The sequence below is a fragment of the Thalassophryne amazonica genome, chromosome 2 (assembly GCF_902500255.1).
Source record: "Thalassophryne amazonica chromosome 2, fThaAma1.1, whole genome shotgun sequence".
Classification (NCBI taxonomy): Eukaryota; Metazoa; Chordata; class Actinopteri; order Batrachoidiformes; family Batrachoididae; genus Thalassophryne; species Thalassophryne amazonica.
Window position 1 is genome coordinate 22,645,494 of NC_047104.1, and position 17,231 is coordinate 22,662,724.

Consider the following 17,231-nt stretch of genomic DNA (forward strand, 5'->3'; position numbering starts at 1 on the left):
AGTGCATCTGTTTGGAGTCTTGAGTTTTCTGCCTACCGTCTGTGTGCGCATGTGCGGGAAAGGCGGAAATAAATAACAGCGATCCCTTCTATTTGAATTGGGGTTGTAAAGAGGTATTTTCAACATTAGTAAATGTTGTCTCTCCAGTCACAAATACGGCCGCAATGACTGTGACGTCAACTCGGGTACCTTGGGTTGCTCAATGTCTTCACGAGTTAATAAAAATAATATTTTTAAAAAATCCTCAGCAGTTTCGGAGTTCAAATCATTTTCCCCCAAGCTCGAAGTCGGAATGCCCGAACCTCCGATGGTCATGGACGCAGCATGAGTATGGCGTGACATAGTTTCTGATTGGCTGAGGATGTCGCCCAGTAAGCCCCTGTTCTGGACGTTGATTGGCTGAGAAGGATGTTTGTTTCGTATCTGGACGATGATTGGCTAACGAAGATGCTGGTTTCGTCTCTGGACTCTGATTGGCTGAGTAGGATGTTGGTTCAGCGTCTGTCACGTCAGTCTTTGTTTTAGTCTCAAAGCTCTTGTTTATTTTTTTGTTTGTTTGTGTGAAAATCTGCTTCATTAGTTCCAGGACGTAAAGACTTCGAGTGTTGCACTTTTTCGGAATCCACTTTGGCACGTTACAAATGTCAGTCAAGCTAGCGAGCAGGTTAGCTTCAGATGAAGTTAGCTGTCAGGCTAAGCAGCGTTAGCTTCCAGGTAAGAATAAAACCTTCACTTCCCCCTAATGTTCTGACATTCTTTTCATTTTGTACTGTAAAAAATAACATCCCATCTGGCTTCCGGGGCTGTGCGTGCGTTCTGTTTGTTGTTATTGTGTAGCCGGTGAAGCTAACTTGGGGAGTAGAGTGAACACTGATCACTTTGTGTGTGTTTGTGTTTGTACGTACACCGATAACTCTCTCTCTCTCTCTGTGTTTGTTTGTTTACACTTATCACTGTGTGTTTCTGTGTGTACTGATCACTCTATGTATGTGTGTACACACTGATCACTGTGTATGTAGGTACGTGACAAAAAAATAGTTAAAGGAATTGTAACATAACTTGTGGTTGCAAAAGAGGCATTTAAATATTTGTTCTATATCAAATATGAAGAAAGATATGAGCATTTGAAGGTGGGAAGATCTTGGTAGTTTACATCTGTGTGCTTTAAGGGACAAACACCAGAAAGCTGTGACCGGTGTTGTTTACATTTCAAAATGATGGTACTCTGTCAAACCCAATCATTGTCATTTACATGTGATTTGCAATGATCCACCGTATAAACAGTTTTGTGACAGTAGTTTCCAATGTAAAAAAACATAAATTTCGCCATGTCCGCCATCTTGCCGACTCAACATCAGTTTTGTGGATCATAAAAATATGCATGCCGAGGCTTCGATCACCACCAAACTTTGCAGAAAGGTATGTAATTACATGAATTAAATGTTCTATATGATTTGAAAACCGTTCTTACTTGCTTTCAAGGTGAATTTCTTCAGCTTTTTCGGTGCAATTTTTCAATCACAGAATTTCCTAACATTACCCGTCACAGGAATGCCTTTCGAAACTGAGGTTGCAGAGGGGAATTTCAGCTACGTCATCAAATAGGGGGATTCCCGATTGTCAAAAATAAACAATTCCACGAAATGCAAACTCAGCAATACATATGTATTTTTGCAGATATAGCTACTGATTCACTGTGCCCCGTGATTCACCATGCCCCGGTTTCCCCTATCAATAGAAATCAATATGGACATGATCATTGTTTTCAAGAGAGTTTCAAATTTGCATTTTCTGTGCCATTACTGTGCTGTTACATTTATTCAGACTCAGTCCCACATTTGTACAGCCACTATTTGTCAAAACAAGTACAGAAGAGGATCAGACTATTTATATAATAGACTTAATAGACTGGGACTGGGTGAGATATTTATCACAACAAAACATTCAGACAGTAAAACTGAAGTGACTACTTTACAGAATACAGATAGACACACACACAAAAAAATCATTTTCTAACCTTTATTAAGCAATTTTAGTCATTTCCACCACATCATTTATATTACATGTAATACGCACTTATGCAAGCTCACTCCACAAAAGTAGGGGAAGCCGGGGCACAGTGGATCAGAAATGTTGTTTTGTGGCAGCATGAACACATTATGCATAGGTTTAGGTCATTCTATTCTGGATTTAATACAGCAAGTTATTGTTTATAAGGCTGTGTTATTTAAGTTTCCCCAAATGTAATTTACAGGTGTTTAAAATCAATTTTAAAATTTTTGATTCACTGTGCCCCAGAAATTAATTCACGAGGCACAGTGAATCAACTTAGAATATAATGAAAAAAAACACATGATTATAAAGATTTCTTCAAATTATTAAATATATGTTGATGCATATACCAACTATAATCCAGCAAACCAGCTATGTAATGTGTGAGTGTCTTATATAGTGATATAAGTCCTTTAGAAACTACTATAAATACAACTGTCATCATTTCTGTTCAAACATGAAAACAGTTGTTTATGTACACAAATTACAGAAATAATTCATGGAAAAATAAATGTATAAGCTTCAACAAGTAGTATTTGTCATTCACTTGATACTGGGGCTTAGTAAATCGTTTTCTAGACTGATTCACTGTGTCCCAATTCACTGTGCCCCGGGTGCATGTGACACACGAGTCATGTTATCAAATAGCTGATAGTCTGGAGAAGATATAACACATGCTCATCAGTTGGACGGGGTAGTCTTCTAACTAATACTAATTTTTTGGACCGCCTTTCCTCTGTTATGAGAAATAAATACAAAGACACTGACATCCACAAAATTTACTTTTGATAGGAAAAAACTAACTTCACTTGCCACTTAGTTTTACCATTAATGTATCCAATAACAAAACACTAATTTATAAGGGGGATGTCTTTATGCATAAAAATATGGCATAACTGCTGCAAATATATATGTAGTTTTGCAGAAATAGCTACTGATTCACTGTGCCCTGTATTTCACCGTGCCCCAGTTTCCCCTATTTTTGATTTATTTAATCAGCTGATACTCCTTTGTCAGCTTGTCATAGCACCTGAACGCTGCACAAAACAGCATTTTCAGATCACTTTAATCCAAGTTTAAGTCAGAAAATAATCTTTCTGTCAGTGGTGGGCACAGTTCCGCTAACCGCTAATTATCGAAGCTAATGTTTCATTATCGGATTAGCTTTTCAGATAACTTTGAAAACCATCAGCAGACTAATTATCTTCTGCTAAATTTTGGTCCGATAAAATTTAGACCTCTAACATATTTTTGCAGGCGTGGTGAACAAAGCTCAACAGTTAAAACATTTAAGAATTCTGAAATCAAAGATTTGAGTACCTACCTGTTGAATGTTTTGTAGTAGATGTACAGATCTATCCTCTGCAAACAGAGGAGAGTTGGTTCCAGGAGAAACTGCTCTATCCTCTGCAAGCAAAGGAGAACTGGTCACAGAAAAGAAAACAAACAAAAGAAAAAGGACAATTTCTGTTGACCCCATACTGATGCGCTGGCAATATCACCCAAGTCATCCAGAGGCATACAGTTTTAACTTATGGCAAATTTTTAACCAAATGAATTTCAGACAAGTTAAATTAACATCATGTCTGAAGTTTTATGAAGTGAAAATATCAGATATATGTTTAAAGTAATGCACTAATTTTGAAGGTTTTAGTGTGGACATGCTGTGTCCAGGTTCATTATGTGTAATCTCAGTACATTCACGACAGAAGAAATGCATTTGAGACGCTCTGATCAGGCTCCACACGGACAACAGCATTAAGCCCTTTGTATATTGTGCCTAAAACACTCGTGAATATATTCTTTGGGTTTATAGATGTTATTGTGTTTGTTTTATGTAAAAATGCCAGAAGCCCAGGTTGCTTCTCCATTATTTTCAATTGGAATCACTGCAGTCGCTTCCTGTTTGCTCTTAGAGTCCGGCTTATGTCAAACACTGTCTGTTGTCTTTGTTCCAGAAAAAAATATATATAAGATGTCTGAAATTCAGTTTCCGTTTATTAAATTCCACGCAGCTTAAATGTAGCAGGCACGGATTATCTGGAATTTTGTTTTGGTAGGTTTTCATGGTCTCTACTGCCATCTACTAGCCAGCAGTGTTCATGGCAGTTTGAGAGTCTGGATGCCAGTAGATGGCAGTGTTCTATTTATTTTGACCCCTGTTAAATCAGACGGTTGTCTAATCACAACTTGACTTTTTGGCTTTTGCACATTGCTTTTTTTTTTTACAAATAAAAAAGGCAAATTTTACAAAAGCACATTTATATGTAAACACCAACACACACCTCACATTAACGTGTTGGTTTTTACACAGAATGAATGAGTCAACCAGTCAGTGTTAGCGGAGGCTCATTTACCCATAATCCCTTTGCCATCTGTCTGTGTTTGTTACAAAACTTGAGAATTAGTGCATTATTTAAAATGAAAAGATACGTGTTATATTTTAACTTTGTACAAATGACAGAATTGACATTAATGGAGTTATTCTATCCGGATTCATTTGATGATTTTAAATCAAAACATAAGTCAAAACTGCTTTATTTTCCAAGACCTCTGCCTCACTACAGCACTGCTGTATTCTGTTAAGGAATAATGGCTTATTTTGTGTGTGTGTAGAGTTGAGTTTAGCTCCTCTCAATTGCTTCACTGCTGCAACATATGTAATAAACAGGAGCTTCCAGCAGTGGGCAGGGCGCACAAAGACAGAAGTGCTGACTCATTGTTTGGGTCTGTGGTCGCCTTTGATGCTACCAAAAGCGATCGTGGTGTTAAAACTCAAAATCAGCTTGTTAGTAGTTGCAAGTGTACCGGAAGCAATACTGAAAGTTATCGGTTAGCTGTAGCTTTTGATAAATTTTTGGGTGGTTTATCGGTTTAGCTTTATAAAAGATAACCTTTCAGTTAGCTGATTAGCTGTTATTGAAGCTCACTTTTTGGTTAGGTGTACTCACCACTGATTTCTATTTAATATAATGCCTGATGAAGCATAATAACGCTAAGCAAGATGGAGGCACTCTGGCAACAGCTCACAGGCTGCATCTGCCATTGAGTGGATTAAATAGAAATCAGTGGTATATACACACACACTGGTTACTGTGTGTGTACACTGATTACTCTGTGTGTGTGTGTGTGTGTGTGTGTGTGTGTGTGCACACACTGATCATTCTCTCTGTGTGTCTACACTGATCACTGTGTGTGGGTGTGTGTGTGTGTGTATGTGCGCACGCGCTACTCCATTAAAGACTCCATTAAATTTTGGAGGTGATCCGGATCTGAATCCAGATTCTCGATCAAGATTTCATTTTATATGGGTGATTCTTTAACTACAGGCACTATTGGCCTTGTAAATGTAATTTCCACCACACCATTGCTTTACAATATAAAGCGCCTTGGGGCAACTGTTTGTTTTGATTTGGCGCTATATACATGTGCTCTGATGTCACTGTTTATCTCCATAGAAACTACCCAAACAATCTTTCATACAAACTGTTTAAAGGGACATTACAGTGTTGTGGAGGAAATTACGGCAATAGTGTGGGACAACTACATTTTGTTTTAAAAAAATCACAACAGTTGTATGACATTGAATACCCCAATTATGTTTTGATTATTTTACTGATATTTTATTCAGATATTTTAAAACATTAGAAAAAACGTTTCTTTACCATTCATTTTTATCATTGAAGATCAAAAGTCTGGGTGTGGGACAAGCACAAAACGGCAATATTTGCATATAATAATGCTGAAAAAAGGTGAAAAAGTCATCATAGACTATTAGAACAAATTTCTTAACACACTTTCATTGTAAAGGTAACTATAAAAGTGTGAAATTTCCCCTTTTTTCTGTTTTTCATACAATATGATCAAAGGACATAATAAGTGCCCGTAGTCTAACAATCACCCATATACGCTTTGAAGGATTACGTCAAAATTACTTCATGGATTCTCACCAAATTTTCACCACAGATGCATATAGGTAATGGAAGGCTCCATTAAATTTTGGAGGTGATCTGGATCCGGATCCAGATTCTGGGTCAAGTTTCACTTTATATAGTCTTTGAAGGATTATGTTAAAACTACTTCCCATATTCTCACCAAGGTTTCGCCACAGATATATTAGGCCATGGAAGACTCTGTTAAATTTTGGAGGGGATCTGGATCTGGATTCTCATCAAGTTTCAATTTATATAGGCTTTGAAGGATTACGTCAAAGCTACTTGACAGGTTTTGACAAAATTTTCAACACGTATACAGGTTGGGCCATCGAAGACTTCATTAAAATTTGGAGGTGATCTGGATCCGGAGTCTGGATAAAGATTTCACTTTATATACACCTTGAAGGATTACATCAAAACTACTTCATAGATTCTCACCAAATTTGCACCACAGATTATATATTAGGGCATGGAAGACTCCACTGAATTTTGGAGGTGATCCGACATTCGCATCCGGATTCTGGATCAAGTTTCACTTTAGATAGTCTTTGAAGGATTACGTCAAAACATAGAAGTAGAGAGACTGGAATGCCAACTCAAGATCTTGTTCCATTGAGTTCTGTTTGTGAGCTTGTGACCCCGATATTTCAGCCACTCAGCTGCGAGAGTTGGGGTATTTCACTTCCGGTCGTCTACCAGCAATAACACCAAATGTGCTTTTAAAGCACACTTCTGCGTGTTTTCTTGTTTTCTGCCGTGAATTCAGCAAGTTATCCCCTCGAAGTATGTTCAAAGTGTAGCTTGAATGAAGTTCTTGTTGATTTTTAAATTGTATTCAGGACAAAATTTGCTAATATTTTTGATAAGAGCATGCAGGCTGTCAGCAACTGTGGCGGAAAATCGCTGTCAATAATCATTAATTTTTCATAAAACGTGTATAAAAGTATAATAAAAGTACACATCATTCGTCATTTAAAAAGCATCATAGTAAAACTCATAAATATAACCATATAAAACACATAAATAGCACAGTAAAAGTCATCAAACACCATAATAAAATCGTCCATCAATAAAAATCAAACACCATAAAATAATCATAGTTTTCCTTTGAAGTAATAACACTTGGAACATTTACCACATGATGGAGGCTGTTCCACGTAGTTACAGCTAAATATAAAATATTTTCTTGAGTCGTTTCTGCATATTTGCACCTCAAAAATGTGAGAGTGACCTCTCAAACATAAAAAAACTCTATTTTGGGGAAAAAATTCCGGCCTAAATTTATATATATATATATATATATATATATATATATATATACAGTGAGGAAAATAAGTATTTGAACACCCTGCGATTTTGCAAGTTCTCCCACTTAGAAATCATGGAGGGGTCTGAAATTTTCATCTTAGGTGCATGTCCACTGTGAGAGACATAATCCAAAAAAAGAAAATCCGGAAATCACAATGTATGATTTTTTTTAAATAATTTATTTGCATGTTACTGCTGCAAATAATTATTTCAGCACCTGCCAATCAGCAGAAATTCTGGCCCTCAAAGACCTGTTAGTCCGCCTCTAAAAAGTCCACCTCCACTCATTATTCCAAATTAGAAGCACCTATTTGAGGTCCTTAGCTGCATAAAGACACCTGTCCACCCCACACAATCAGTAAGACTCCAACTACTAACGTGGCTAAGACCAAAGAGCTGTCCAAAGACACCAGAGACAAAATTGTAGACCTCCACAAGGCTGGAAAGGGCTACGGGGCAATTGCCAAGCAGCTTGGTGAAAAAAGATCAACTGTTGGAGCAATTACTAGAAAATAGAAGAAGCTAAACATGACTGTCAGTCTCCCTCGGACTGGGGCTCCATGCAAGATCCCACCTCGTGGCGTATCAATGATCCTAAGAAAGGTGAGGAATCAGCCCAGAACTCCACGGGAGGAGCTGGTCAATGACCTGAAGAGAGCTGGCACCACTGTTTCCAAGGTTACTGTGGGTAATACACTAAGACGTCATGGGTTAAAGTCATGCATGGCACGGAGGGTTCCCCTGCTTAAATCAGCACACGTCCAGGCCCGTCTTAAGTTTGCCCATGACCATTTGGATGATCCAGAGGAGTCATGGGAGAAAGTTATGTGGTCAGATGAGACCAAAATAGAACTTTTTGGTCTTGATTCCACTCACCGTGTTTGGAGGAAGAAGAATGCTGAGTACCATCCCTACTGTGAAGCATGGGGGTGGAAACATCATGCTTTGGGGGTGTTTTTCTGCACATGGGACAGGACAACTGCACTGTATTAAGGAGAGGATGACCGGGGCCATGTACGAGGTCTGTCCATAAAGTATAGGTCCTTTTTATTTTTTTCAAAAACTATATGGATTTCATTCATATGTTTTTACGTCAGACATGCTTGAACCCTCGTGCGCATGCGTGAGTTTTTCCACGCCTGTCGGTGACGTCATTCGCCTGTGAGCACTCCTTGTGGGAGGAGTCAGTCCAGTCCCTCGTCGGAATTCCTTTGTCTGAGAAGTTGCTGAGAGACTGGCGCTTTGTTTGATCAAAATTTTTTCTAAACCTGTGAGACACATCGAAGTGGACATGGTTCGAAAAATTAAGCTGGTTTTCAGTGAAAAGTTTAACAGCTGATGAGAGATTTTGAGGTGATTCTGTCGCTTTAAGGACTTCCCACGGTGCGAGACGTCACGCAGCACTCTCAGGTGCCGTCGTCAGCCTGTTTCAAGCTTAAAACCTCCACATTTCAGGCTCTATTGATCCAGGACGTCGTGAGAGAACAGAGAAGTTTCAGAAGAAGTCGGTTTCAGCATTTTATCCGGATATTCCACTGTTAAAGGAGACTTTTTTAATGAAAGACGTGCGGACGGGTCCGCGCGTCGGGACGCAGCCGGCGCGGTGCGGCGGCACAGGAAAAACACCTCCGTGTTGATAACCATTTGTAAAATCCAGGCGGCTTTTGATGGCTTTCAGTGGAGTGAGTATATGAGAAATTGTTTAACAGCTGGACATGTTCCAACTTGTCCTTAAGGCTTCCAACAGAGGTGTTTTTCCTGTGGCGGAGTGTCGCGGCGGCTGCGAGCCGACGCTGCAATCCGCCCGCACGTCTTTCATTAAAAAAAATCTCCTTTAACAGTGGAATATCCGGATAAAATGCTGAAACCGACTTCTTCTGAAACTTCTCTGTTCTCTCACGACGTCCTGGATCAATAGAGCCTGAAATGTGGAGGTTTTCAGCTTGAAACAGGCTGACGACGGCGCCTGAGAGCGTTGCGCGACGTCTCGCACCGTGGGAAGTCCTTAAAGCGACAGTATCACCTCAAAATCTCTCATCAGCTGTTAAAATTTTTACCGAAAACCAGCTTAATTTTTCGAACCATGTCCACTTCGATGTGTCTCACAGGTTTAGAAAAAATTTTGATCAAACAAAGCGCCAGTCTCTCAGCAACTTCTCAGACAAAGGAATTCCGACGAGGGGCTGGACGACTCCTCCCACAAGGAGTGCTCACAGGTGAATGACGTCACCGACAGGCGTGGAAAAAACTCACGCATGCGCACGAGGGTTCAAGCATGTCTGACGTAAAAACATATGAATGAAATCCATATGTTTTTGAAAAAAATAAAAAGGACCTATACTTTATGGACAGCCCTCGTATTGCGAGATTTTGGGGAACAACCTCCTTCCCTCAGCTAGAGCATTGAAGATGGGTCGTGGATGGGTCTTCCAACATGACAATGACCCAAAGCACACAGCCAGGATAACCAAGGAGTGGCTCCATAAGAAGCATATCAAGGTTCTGGAGTGGCCCAGCCAAGTCTCCAGAACCTAAACCCAATAGAAAATCTTTGGAGGGAGCTCAAACTCCATGTTTCTCAGCGACAGCCCAGTAAGCTGGCTGATCTAGAGAAGATCTGTGTGGAGGAATGGGCCAAAATCCCTGCTGCAGTGTGTGCAAACCTTTTGAGAAACTACAGGAAACGTTTGACCTCTGTAATTGCAGACAAAGGCTACTGTACCAAATATTAACAGTGATTTTCACAGGTGTTGAAATACTTATTTGCAGCAGTAACATACAAATAAATTATTAAAAAATATCATACATTGTGCTTTCCGGATTTTTTTTTAAATAAATAATGGAATTGGACCAGAAATCACATTAAAAAATAAAAATAAATAAAAAGGTGGTGTGATCCTCTTCCCTTAGCTGACTGAATAAACTTAACTTTAACTCTCTTTTAAAACTTGCCTTGTTGCTAATCGACTGCGATCTGTAGTTTATACAAGATATATTTCACCTGAATAATTCCCCTTTCAACCTAACCGGTTGTTTGTAAACCTTCACAGCAGGGGTCTCAAACTCAAATTACCAGAGGGTCGTTGAGCATCCAGTGTTGTTACTAGAGGGCTGCTTCAGGTATTGCATAAGAAAAGGAAAAACATTCAACCGTTCGAACAGTTGTCCTTTGTAACATAAACTATTTTACATTCATATTTCGCTTTTTTTTTTTTTTTTTTGTCTAATGTTTGCTCCCAGACACCTGAGAACGCTTTTTCTCAGGCAGCTTGACCTCATTTGCTCTGAGGGAGGTGGCAGCTGAAACCCTCAGTATGGCTTTAAGGTGGTCGTCACTGAGTCTGGATCTGTACTTTGATTTATTAAAGTTCATGGTGGAGAATAGTTTTTCTCAGAGATATGTGCTTCCAAAAAGACACATGGTCCTCTTGAATACCCTGGAAAGCTCTGGGAAAGATGGGGGTATTTCTCTCAGAAATTTTTCAAGCATTTTTGCTTTTCCAGTGGTCTCTCTGAACTTGGCTTTGAGTTGAGAATTGCACTGCAGGTCAGTGAGCTCCATTTGTAGCACACTAGGAGCATTCTGCACATCAAAGGAGAAGGGGTCAGCAAACATTTGGAATGTGGCACTGTGTGTCTTGAAGTCAGCAAACCGCTGGTCAAATTCCTGCTGTAACTTCTCAATGACAGCAACATATGTTTCACTACTGAATGCTTTGCCCTCCTCCACAAGAGAGCTGCATGCTCTGAACTGGAAGAGTTTTTTCTCCGAGATCTGGGCTTTCCATAACATCAGTTTTGTCATGAAAGCTCTGACATTTTCAAAAGCTGTAGTGACAAACTGGCCTGGGCCCTGCAACCTCAAGTTGAGTTTGTTCAGTTCCTCTGTGATGTCAACTAGGAAAGCTAGGTCCATCTGCCACTTGGGATCATCAAGCTCAGGAAGGTCCAGCCTGCCCTCCTCCATGAACATCTTTACTTCTGTTCTCAGCTTAAAAAAACCTCTTCAAGACATTTCCCCTGCTGAGCCACTGTACCTCTGTGAAGTACAGCACATCTCCATATGACCATCAATTTCCTCTAAAAAGGCACGGAACTGGCGGTGCCTTTTTTACAAGGCTCTGGATCTGATGAAAATCATGCATTTCATGACAACAGACATCACATTGTCAAACTTCAAGCACCTGCTGTGCAGCGCCTGCTGGTGGATAATGCACTACAGAACAGTTGCAGAATCTGCACCTTCCTCCTCCTGTTTTTTTTGAACAAGCACTACGAGTCCATTTTTCCTCCCCATCATTGATGGTGCGCCGTCTGTCGTTATTCCTACGAGAGACTTCCAGGAGAAGCCAGCCTGCTCAATTGTGTCACACAGCAGCTGAAATACATCCTTAGCTGTGTTACAACTTTGCATCAGGTTCACACTGAGCAGCTCTTCTGTTAGTTGGAACTGGTCGTTAATATCGCGGACATACGAGGTCTGTCCATAAAGTATCGTACCTTTTTATTTTTTTCAAAAACTATATGGATTTCATTCATATGTTTTTACGTCAGACATGCTTGAACCCTCGTGCGTATGCGTGAGTTTTTCCACGCCTGTCGGTGACGTCATTCGCCTGTGAGCACGCCTTGTGGAAGGAGTGGTCCCGCCTCCTCGTCGGATTTTCATTGTCTGGAAATGGCGGAATGAAAAGGACTTTTTTTCCATCAGAATTTTTTCAGAAGCTGTTAGAGACTGGCACCTGGAAACCATTCAAAAATTTATCTGGCTTTCAGTGAAAATTTTACGGGCTTCACAGAGAATAAGGACTTTAACTACACGTTTAAGGATCCCTTTAAGGATGGTCGGTGCGCCGCGCTGCGAGCTGCGACGATGCGGCACAAACCACTGGATCATTTTTAAGCTGATGGCTCTGTGGATACGAGACCGTCGTGTGCTCTTTCTCTGGTTATCACAAGACCTGGACATCAGCCATTTTCCGGCAGATTTCACTTTTAACAAGAGATTTTGTCATGGAAAGCCGCGCGGAGGCTTCGCGCGTCACGACCGATTCGCTGATGAAGCGAGACAAAGGAACACCTCCGTTTCGGCGTGTTAGAGGACAAGTTGGGACATGTCTATCTCGGCTTTCAGTGCTTACCAGTCGAGTGAGTATAAAAGAACTTGTGGAGAGCTGGACATGTCCCAACTTGTCCTCTAACACTCCGAAACGAGAGGTGTTCCTTTGTCTCGCTTCATCAGCGAATCGGTCGTGACGCGCGAAGCCTCCGCGCGGCTTTCCATGACAAAATCTCTTGTTAAAGTGAAATCTGCCGGGAAAATGGCTGATGTCCAGGTCTTGTGATAACCAGAGAAAGAGCACACGACGGTCTCGTATCCACAGAGCCATCAGCTTAGAAATGATCCAGTGGTTTGTGCCGCATCGTCGCAGCTCGCAGCGCGGCGCACCGACCATCCTTAAAGGGGTCCTTAAACCTGTAGTTAAAGTCCTTATTCTCTGTGAAGCCCGTAAAATTTTTCACTGAAAGCCAGATACATTTTTTGAATGGTTTCTAGGTGCCAGTCTCTAACAGCTTCTGAAAAATTCTGATGGAAAAAAGTTCTTTTCATTCCGCCATTTCCAGACAATGAAAATCCGACGAGGAGGCGGGACCACTCCTTCCACAGGCGTGCTCACAGGTGAATGACGTCACCGACAGGCGTGGAAAAACTCACGCATGCGCACGAGGGTTCAAGCATGTCTGACGTAAAAACATATGAATGAAATCCATATAGTTTTTGAAAAAAAATAAAAAGGTACGATACTTTATGGACAGACCTCGTAAATGGTGAGCTGAGCTGTGTCATTAATGTTCGTGCTCTCATCCAAAGCCACAGAGTACGCGCTGAAACGTTTGCCTCTGTCACGTAACTGTTCATAAAAGTCATTTGAAAGCTCAGTGATCCGCTCTGCCACTGTGTTGGCTGACAGACTGATGTTGCTGAATTGGCTCTTTTTTTTCTGGACAGACAATATATGCAACTTTCAGCATGCAATCTTAGAAACTGACCTTCAGTGAACAGCTTTCCCGTTTTGGCGATCATCTCACTCACGACTACTTGCTTCAAGTGCCGCATCGGCCTCCTTTCTCACTCTCTGGAATAAATTTTGTTGAGATGACAGCTCTTTCTTTAACTGTGCAGCTCGCTGTGTCCACTCTTCTCCCTCCAACTTTGCATACTGCTCCACATGTTTAGTTATAAAATGCCGTTTGAGATTATATTCCTTCAGAACAACAACATTTTGCTTGCAGATAAGGCAGGTGGCATTCCCCTTAAATTCCACAAAGAAATAATTGTTTTCCACCTCCCCTGAAACCCTATGTGCTCGACATCAACTTTTCTTTTAGCCTTTGAAAGAGAACCAGGATCACACCAGCAACATACAAACCCAGGATCACACCAGCAACATACAAACCGCAGCTGAGCCGCATAAAAATAAAACTTCAGATTAGGTAATGCCATGCCCCCTTTATCTTTAGGCAACTGTAATGTTGAGAATCTAACCCTCGGTCTGTTCCCATCCCAAATAAATCTAGATACCATCCGGTCCCATTCAGTGAATTGTTTGGAGGGTATATCAATAGGAAGTGATTGAAATAAATAAAAAAGTCTAGGCAAGATGTGTCATTTTCACCACATTTATCCTATTGTCAAGTCTAAAGGATAGGTGGACCACCTCTGGATATCTGCTCTAATTTTAGATTAATTGAATTATAATTGTCCTGATATAAAGAAATGAGATCTTTAGACAGGAATACTCCAAGATATTTAATTTTTCCACTATCCCAGTTAATATTGTACTTACTTGCAATTTCTGTTGCGGGTTTATGATTAAAAAGGAGTACCTGTGTTTTAGGAATGTTCAGTTATATCCAGAATATGAATTAAATTCTTGTAAATACTCAGTAATTTGGGTAAAGAGGAATTAATGTCTTCTAAAAATAACAAAACGTCATCTGCAAATAATCCTATCTTTTGTTCTCTTCCTTGGATCTGGATTCCCTTCAACTCTTCACTCTGGCGTATGGCTTGGGCCAGTGGCTCTATGTAAAGGGTGAACAGGCAGGGACTAATCCCACAACCCTGTCTCGATCCCCTTTTAAGTTGAAAATGATTTGTGAGAGAAACATTCACTTTTATTCTTGCTGTGGGACTGTCATAAATTGCTCTAATACATTTAATTGATTCTTGTGTCAGACCAAATTTTTCTAAAGTTAGATAAAGAAAGTCCCAGTTCACTCTGTCAAAAGCCTTTTCTGCATCGAGGCTGATCAGGGCCGCTTTAATTTTATTTTTGGTTATGGTCTGAATTACTTGTAAGCTTCTTCTAATATTATCGTGAGTTTGTCGACCGGTTACAAAACCGGTCTGATCTTCGTCAATTAAATCTGCAATAAAAGTTTCAAATCTTTTCGTTAATATTGATGTATATAATTTATAGTCCACATTTAACATTGAGACTGGTCTAAAATTTGCACAATCTTCACTGTCTTTACCTTCTTTCGGGATTAAAGTAATAATTGCTTCTTTACAAGAGGGTGGGGTCTTTCCCTCTGTATGTATATAGTTAAGTGTTCTAAGAAGCAATGGAGACAGTTCTTCCTTAAATTTTCTGTACCACTCTATGGGGTAACCATCACCGCCTGGGGCCTTATTGGTCTTAAGTCTACCTATGCTTTATCGAGCTCCTTCTGAGTAATTTCAGCTATGATTATTTTATTTTGAGCTTCTCCTATAGAGGGAGATCCAATTTATCCAGAAACTGTTTAGTGGATTTCAGGTCAAGAGTGCCCTCTTGTGAGTATAACTTAATATAATATTGATAAAAATACTTTCTATTATCTTGGGATCTCTCTCTAATTTCTGTGAAATGGGGTTTCTAATCCTTGTAATCATTGAATCGATTTGCTGCTTACGCAGTTTTCGGGCCAGCAGTTTAGTAGATTTTGGACCAAGTTCATAATCAGACTGTTTAATATATCTAACCTTTTTCTCAATTTCATAATCTAATAATCCTTCAATTTGTCCTTTCAGATGTTTTATTTCCTTTTGAGTTTCCTGGTCCTTTTTCAACTTGAATTTATTTCTTTATCTTTCAAGTCAGCTATTAATTGTTTATATACTTGCACTCTCCTCCTTTTTAAATATGATGCTTTTGCTATTAAATTTCCCTTTAAAACCACCTTCAACGAGTCCCATAATATCAATGGGTCAACTAAGCCATTATCATTTTCCTGTATGAATAACTTAATTTCTCGTTTAATATCAGCAACTATTGATTGACTATTTAGTAGCCCAACATTTAATCTCCAATACAGTACTTTTATATTATTCTCCAGATTATACTAAATATATTGAATTATGGTTCTGAGATGTCTGCCACTCCAATAACACAGTCTAATACTCTATAATAATCCTCTTGACCTATTAAAAAATAGTCTATTCTTGAATGTACTGAATGGGGTGCTGAAAAATATGTATAATCCCTTTCAGTCGGGTGAAGCCTTCTCCATATGTCAACCATCCCCATTCCCCAAGAGTGGTACTGAATGTTCTTGTTTAAACGTTTATTGCTTCTGTTTGTACTTGTAGTATCGATTTTTTTTGAATGAATGAATGAAAATGAATGAATGAATGAATGAATGAATGAAAACTGTTATTTCGAACATTTGATACAACAACAATTACAAGATAGATCAGTGAAGACAACAACAAAAAAGTTCCTACTGTGTACCCAACATGTACGAAAAGGGTAGGGTGAAGCATCAGCTTATTTTTCCCTACCCCTTCTTCCCCACACCAGTGATACCCTTTGCCACATATACACATCGATTCCTACACACCTAAACCGATATCATATATAATATATATATATATATAATATATATATATATATATATATATAAATAAATATACACCTACACATACCTACTTACATACAAAATACTATATATTTACAAGCCGAAGCAAAAAACAAAAACACCCTAACCCTCATTACCCTTCCTCCTCCTATACCTAGAAAAAAACATATTTTTTGTACGCTGTTTGAAGTGGTTCATGCTTGGACATTGCTTGAGCCACAGGACAGAAATACAGAAACCTTTTAATGTTGTTCGTGCCCACTGATGCTTTAAATTCAATTTCCCCCTCAGACTGCAATCCCCTGATCTGTTTAAAAAGCATATTTTTAATATTTGCTGGAAGTAAATTGTTTATTGCTTTATACACGATTTGTACTGTTTGAAAATGAACCAAGTCTGTGAATTTTAAGAATTTGGATTGTAAAATAGGGATTTGTATGATCTCTATTGCCAGTATTATGAATAATTCTTATAGCTCTTTTCTGCATTACTGATAGTGATTGTGTTGTACCTTTATAAGTATTACCCAATACCTCTGCACAGTACTGTAAATATGGTTAAAACCAGTGAGCAGTAAAGAATGCGGAGTGAGTTGTGGTCCAGAATATGTTTCGCCTTTGTTTAGAACTGAAATGCTTCTTGACAGTTTACTTTGTATGTGTTTTATATGAGTCTTCCAGTTTATCTTATCATGTATTATCACCCCCAGAAACTTATTTTCATGTACCCTTTCAATATCTACCCCCCTTGACTTGTAACTGAACCTGTATGTCTGTATTACAATAGCCAAATAACATGCTATTTTGTTTTACTTAAGTTTAATGATAATTTGTTTCTGTCAAACCTATTTTCAATTTTCCCATTTCTATACTGATCCTCCTCAGTAACTCCTGCAAATCCCCCCCCTGAACAAAAAATGCTTGTGTCATCTGCAAATAATACTAATTTTAATATTTTGGAAACATTGACAATATCATTTATATAAATTAGAAACAGTTTTGGACCCAATACTGACCCCTGTGGGACGCCACA

General features: G+C 39.3%; 1 protein-coding gene across 1 annotated transcript in view; it reads left to right on the forward strand.

Annotated features, from left to right (window-relative positions):
• The first annotated feature begins 493 nt into the window (after positions 1-493).
• Positions 494-17,231, forward strand: part of asb7 (ankyrin repeat and SOCS box containing 7) — a 74,994-nt gene continuing 58,256 nt past the window's right edge. Inside the window, exon 1 of the mRNA XM_034184279.1 lies at positions 494-714. The gene's annotated coding sequence lies outside the window, so the exon portion shown is untranslated. The remainder of the gene's footprint in view (positions 715-17,231) is intronic.